This window comes from Cibotium barometz, chromosome 30 (assembly GCF_041138505.1).
Source record: "Cibotium barometz isolate CiBa-2024 chromosome 30, ASM4113850v1, whole genome shotgun sequence".
Lineage (NCBI taxonomy): Eukaryota > Viridiplantae > Streptophyta > Polypodiopsida > Cyatheales > Cibotiaceae > Cibotium > Cibotium barometz.
This window is the reverse complement of record NC_141075.1, coordinates 947,153-953,819: the sequence shown is the minus strand read 5'-3', so window position 1 is coordinate 953,819 and position 6,667 is coordinate 947,153.

Sequence of the window (6,667 nt, the reverse complement as noted above, 5' to 3'; positions counted from 1 at the left end):
CAAAAAGTGACCAAAACTGATCCAAAAATGGTCAAAAATTGACCAAACTGATCTGGAAAATTCTAGAATCAGTTGGCTTGGTTAGAGGCTCACTTTTTCCTATAAATACAAGCCTTTTCCTTTGTTGAAACTTAATAGTGTTTTATGCACTGTTACTCTGCTCGTCCCAAGCCAAGAACTGTGAATTTATTAATAATTCACCAGTTTTTGACATTTCCCTCTTCCAAAGATTGGTGGCCACTCTTGTTACAAACAAGACTTGAACCCTCAAACCATCAAGCCAAAGGAAAGCTCCAAGAAATTATGTAAGTAGAGATTCTTGTATTTTTCTTTATTGATTTTATGTTTTTCTAATGTTTATGATTGTTTGAAGTCATAAATGGATGTTATGCCTTGATCGAAAGGCTTTTCCCCTCTCTCTTCTTAGAATCAACCCTTCTCTATCCTAGTTAAGTGAAAATTGTTGGAATTGAACTTTTTATAATATTTTCTCTTTTATAAGTGAATTTTGATTAGTATAGATTACTTTAAATCAATTAGAGTTAATTTTTAAGACAAAATTAAGTAGAAAAATTTGAAAAATGGTCAGCCATACAAAGGAGATTATGGCAAAATTTTTGGAAATAAGAATTATCTTTTATTATGCTAAAAGAGTAATTCCTATCAATTCTATACTCCTCTAAAAGTGTCATTTTCATGCATAGAAGATGCATATTGATTATTATTATTCTTATGCATAAAGGAATAATTTTCTTTCATTATGAAAGTGTTACTTTCATCAAAATAGCTTTTTATGCATGAAGGAATAATTTTCTTTTATTATGAAAGTGTTACTCTCACCAAAATAGATTTTTATGCATAAAGGAATAATTTTCTTTTATTATGAAAGTGTTACTGTCATCAAAATAGATTTTTATGCATAAAGGAATAATTTTCTTTTATTATGAAAGTGTTACTTTTATCAAAATAGATTTTAAGGCATAAGAGATTATTATTTTATTGTAAAAGTCTTACTTTTATCATAATTGATTTTCATGCATAGAGATATGCATAAAAGATTATTATTTTATTGTAAAAGAGTTACTTTTATCATATTTGATTTTCATGCATAGAGGTATGCATAAAAGATTATTACTTTATTGTAAAAGTGTTACTTTTATCATATTTGATTTTCATGCATAGAGGTATGCATAAAATATTATTACTTTATTGTAAAAGTGTTACTTTTATCATATTTGATTTTCATGCATCTCTGCATAAAGATTATTATTTTATTGTAAAAGTGTTACTTTTATCATATTTGATTTTCATGCATAGAGGTATGCATAAAAGATTATTATTTTATTGTAAAAGTGTTACTTTTATCATATTTGATTTTCATGCATAGAGGTATGCATAAAAGATTATTATTTTATTATAAAAGTGTTACTTTATCATATCTGATTTTCATGCATAGAAGTATGCATAAAAGATTATTTTTTTAATAAAAGTGTTACTTTCATCATAAATGATTTTATGCATAAATTAGATGCATAAAAGAAATTCTTTTATATTAAAAGAATGATTTTCATCAAATGATTGTATGCATAAAAGATATTTTTTTATATTAAAAGAGTGATTTTCATCATAAATGATTTTATGCATAAGAAAAATTCTTTTATTCTATTCCTACTAAATTGGATTTATGCATGGAAAGATGCATAAAGAAATCTATTTTTAGTTCAAAAGAGTTATTTTCGTCAATTTTTATTTTATGCATAGGAAGATGCATTAAAGATTTGATTTTCTATTCAAAAGTGTCATTCTCATTTAAAATGAATTTATGCATAGGAAGATGCATAAAAGATTGATTTTTATTTCGAAAGTGTTAGTCTCCTTAAAATGCACTTTATGCATAAATAAATGCGTAAAGAAATCTTATATCGAAAATAAGAATTCTCTTGTATTCTATAAATAGATATGAGGATGTGAAACGAATCATTTAGATGAAAATGAACGAGGAATAGATGTAGTTATATGTATGTGAAAGAAATGATGTAGATGTGGAATGTGGATATGGATGTATGTGGAATAATGTGGAATAATGTAGAGACACACAAGACACACACGTTCTATCCATTTTCCAAGCACATCATCTCCATTTTTCACTAAGAGTATCAATTCTTTTTCCCACATTCTGCATCTCCTAGGAAGCTTGGACACATACACGTGCAACTAACCTCATGAATGGAAACCCTCTAAGTACATCTATAGATGGGGGGACCATGGTAGGTGTGGGAGCCAACCTTATCTCCTGTATAACAATTGGCCATGTAAGTACCTCCAAAGTGCTTTAAAGAATATAACCTCACCCTCGACTCTAATTTAACATAAACACAACCTCACCCTAGTCCACATATTAGCCATATATAAATTTAATCTCTAAGCATCAAGCTATCAGATCTTGGATTAATATCATGTTGTGCATGGTCCAGAGACTATTATCTAAATACCCATGAAACATCGTTAAATGGTAGTCTTTTCAATAATTTTGCCAATCAAAAGGTGCACCTAATTTAAAGGTGCCCCTTCCAGAACAATAGAAGGAGGCCTTTCATGAAGATGCATGCAGAACTTCTACTTCTATATCCTATCATCGTGCATGGTTTGGGAACCATCTACCCATGCAAAATCTTTCATAATAGTGGTCATGGGGTGATAACCCCATTGATCAAAAGGCGTGGGTTGCTTCTACCAAAATCATTCATGATAGTGGTCGTGGTGATAGCTCCATTAATCAGAAGGCATGGGTTTCTTCTACCTACCACGTGATTTTGAAGGGACCAAGCCACCTCCACAATAGAAGGAGGCCTACATGAAAGAAATCTACTTCACATCTACCTCTTTATGCCACCTTGACTACCCCAAGGCTACCCAAAGATTATCATCAATTTGCAATACATCTAGGTCACATATCAATTTAGAGTCTACCACTTATCCTGGCATGCCAATTTCACGTTATATCTTGGACCATCTACACCTCTTCAACTTGGGAGAGCTAGCTTCACCACCACTAACCAGGGTGATGTCGTCACCTTTAGGAAGGGAGGGAGGGGGACATAGTTTCACCCAGGTTGTTTCACCCACCTATCACACCACAAGGAGCTCATACCATATAAGGAGCTTTGCCGTCTTATTTTTTTGAGTGATCTTTGCCAGCTTATTTGCTTGAGTGAGCACCTATTTTTACAAGATAGCACTTAAGAATATAAAGCAGCCTTACCAGGAGCTTAATGTCAAATTAGGGGAAGTCTAAAGTGACCTTACAAGACGATGAGCTTAATGCCAAATAGGGCAGCAAGTCTAAGAAATTTGTGTACATCCTTACTTAGGACTCGTAATAGTGGTTGTACCATTTTTAATTTTTAACTACCCTATATAAGTCAATTTCCATAATAAGCATTACACGTTCATTCCCTTGCAGCCATAGAATACTTAAGTTTTAACTTCCCTATATCATTCAATTTCAATAATGATCATTACACATTCATTCCCTTGTATATAATACTTAAGATGTGTTCTCTTCTCTAATCTTGGTTGCTTGTGCTCTCTATTGAATCTTGCATGATTGATGGATGCTTGCTAGATAGGTTTGATTGTAGGTTTTTTTTTCTTTCTTTTATGAGCTTCTTCCCCTCATTCTACCATTTGTGAGAGAAGACCACTCCAAAGGACATCCTCTTCTTGAATTAGAGTGAGGAAGAGAAGTGATTTTTCATTCTTGCATTTCATATTTTTGTTCTTAGCATTTGTAAATTCAAAGTGGAATAAACTAACCCAAAAACATAAGCCGCTTGTGCGTGAATTAGAGTGAGGAAGTTGTGATTTTTTGTTCATCCATTGCATAAATTTTGTTCATTTACATGGTGAAATTGGTAGCTTAGAGCATGTAAAATCAACAAAAAAACAATAAACCACATGTAATCACTTTTATAGACACCATAAACTTGGATTAGAAATAATCCTTATAACCACCATCAAATCTTAAGTATCTCAAACACCTTAAAAAAACCATGCCAAACCATCTCTCGGGTTGGGAGACGCAAGTCCATAGTCCCATGAAAAAGAAAAACCATGAGTCAACACACATAAGCTTAGAGATGTGAGCCGCCGTGAGTCAACACGTGAGCTTAGAGACATGAGTTGTAAGCCTAGAGACATCCACTATGAGTCTAGAGGCATATAAGACATGAGTCATGAGCCAAGTCTAGAGTTGTGAGTCGTGAGTCTAGAGACGTAAGTCAATAGTGTTGAAATTAGGGCATTGTGATGAGCTATGGTGGATCAAACACTAGAATCAACATCATTAACAAAGTGATTAGTAAATAATTAAGATGTAATTAGTAGGTAATTAGCAAATATATTAATGTAGGCATGGATACTCAAAAAAGAGATGTGTGTGTGTCCAAAGGTGTGAGTCCCATAGAAATAAGCCTCATGATCTTGACTCATCAAGAAAAGCGATATCTAGTAAATGCCAAGAAAAGTAATACAGAGCATCAAAGAAAGCAAATTTGTTGGAAAAATCTGAGTGCATACACAAGACTGCACACACAAGACACACACCTTCTATCCATTTTCCAAGCACATCATCTCCATTTTTCACTAAGAGTATCAATTCTTTTTCCCACATTCTGCATCTCCTAGGAAGCTTGGACACATACACGTGCAACTAACCTCATCAATGGAAACCCTCTAAGTACATCTATAGATGGGGGGACCATGGTAGGTGTGGGAGCCAACCTTATCTCCTCTATAACAATTGGCCATGTAAGTACCTCCAAAGTGCTTTAAAGAATATAACCTCACCCTTGACTCTAATTTAACATAAACACAACCTCACCCTAGTCCACATATTAGCCATATATAAATCCAATCTCTAAGCATCAAGCTATGAGATCTTGGATTAATATCATGTTGTGCATGGTCCAGAGACTATTATCTAAATACCCATGAAACATCGTTAAATGGTAGTCTTGGCAATAATTTTGCCAATCAAAAGGTGCACCTAATTTAAAGGTGCCCCTTCCACAACAATAGAAGGAGGCCTTTCATGAAGATGCATGCAGAACTTCTACTTCTATATCCTATCGTCGTGCATGGTTTGGGAACCATCTACCCATGCAAAATCTTTCATAATAGTGGTCATGAGGTGATAACCCCATTGATCAAAAGGCGTGGGTTGCTTCTACCAAAATCATTCATGATAGTGGTCATGGTGATAGCTCCATTAATCAGAAGGCATGGGTTTCTTCTACCTACCACGTGATTTTGAAGGGACCAAGCCACCTCCACAATAGAAGGAGGCCTACATGAAAGAAATCTACTTCACATCTACCTCTTTATGCCACCTTGACTACCCCAAGGCTACCCAAAGATTATCATCAATTTGCAATACATCTAGGTCACATATCAATTTAGAGTCTACCACTTATTCTGGCATGCCAATTTCACATTATATCTTGGACCATCTACACCTCTTCAACTTGGGAGAGCTAGCTTCACCACCACTAACCAGGGTGATGTCGTCACCTTTAGGAAAGGAGGGAGGGGGACATAGTTTCACCCAGGTTGTTTCACCCACCTATCACACCACAAGGAGCTTTGCCATCTTATTTGCTCGAGTTAGCACATGTCATACCATATAAGGAGCTTTGCCGTCTTTTTTTTTTAGTGATCTTTGCCAGCTTATTTGCTTGAGTGAGCACCTATTTTTACAAGGTAGCACTTAAGAATATAAAGCAGCCTTACCAGGAGCTTAATGTCAAATTAGGGGAAGTCTAAAGTGACCTTACAAGACGATGAGCTTAATGCCAAATAGGGCAGCAGGTCTAAGAAATTTGTGTACATACTTACTTAGGACTCGTAATAGTGGTTGTACCATTTTTAATTTTTAACTACCCTATATAAGTCAATTTCCATAATAAGCATTACACGTTCATTCCCTTGCAACCATAGAATACTTAAGTTTTAACTTCCCTATATCATTCAATTTCAATAATGATCATTACACATTCATTCCCTTGTATATAATACTTAAGATGTGTTCTCTTCTCTAATCTTGGTTGCTTGTGCTCTCTATTGAATCTTGCATGATTGATGGATGCTTGCTAGATAGGTTTGATTGTAGGTTTTTTTTTCTTTCTTTTATGAGCTTCTTCCCCTCATTCTACCATTTGTGAGAGAAGACCACTCCAAAGGACATCCTCTTCTTGAATTAGAGTGAGGAAGAGAAGTGATTTTTCATTCTTGCATTTCATATTTTTGTTCTTAGCATTTGTAAATTCAAAGTGGAATAAACTAACCCAAAAACATAAGCCGCTTGTGCATGAATTAGAGAGAGAAAGTTGTGATTTTTTGTTCATCCATTGCATAAATTTTATTCATTTACATGGTGAAATTGGTAGCTTAGAGCATGTAAAATCAATAAAAAAACAATAAACCACATGTGATCACTTTTATAGACACCATAAACTTGGATTAGAAATAATCCTTATAACCACCATCAAATCTTAAGTATCTCAAACACCTTAAAAAAACCATGCCAAACCATCTCTCGGGTTGGGAGACGCAAGTCCATAGTCCCATGAAAAAGAAAAACCATGAGTCAACACACATAAGCTTAGAG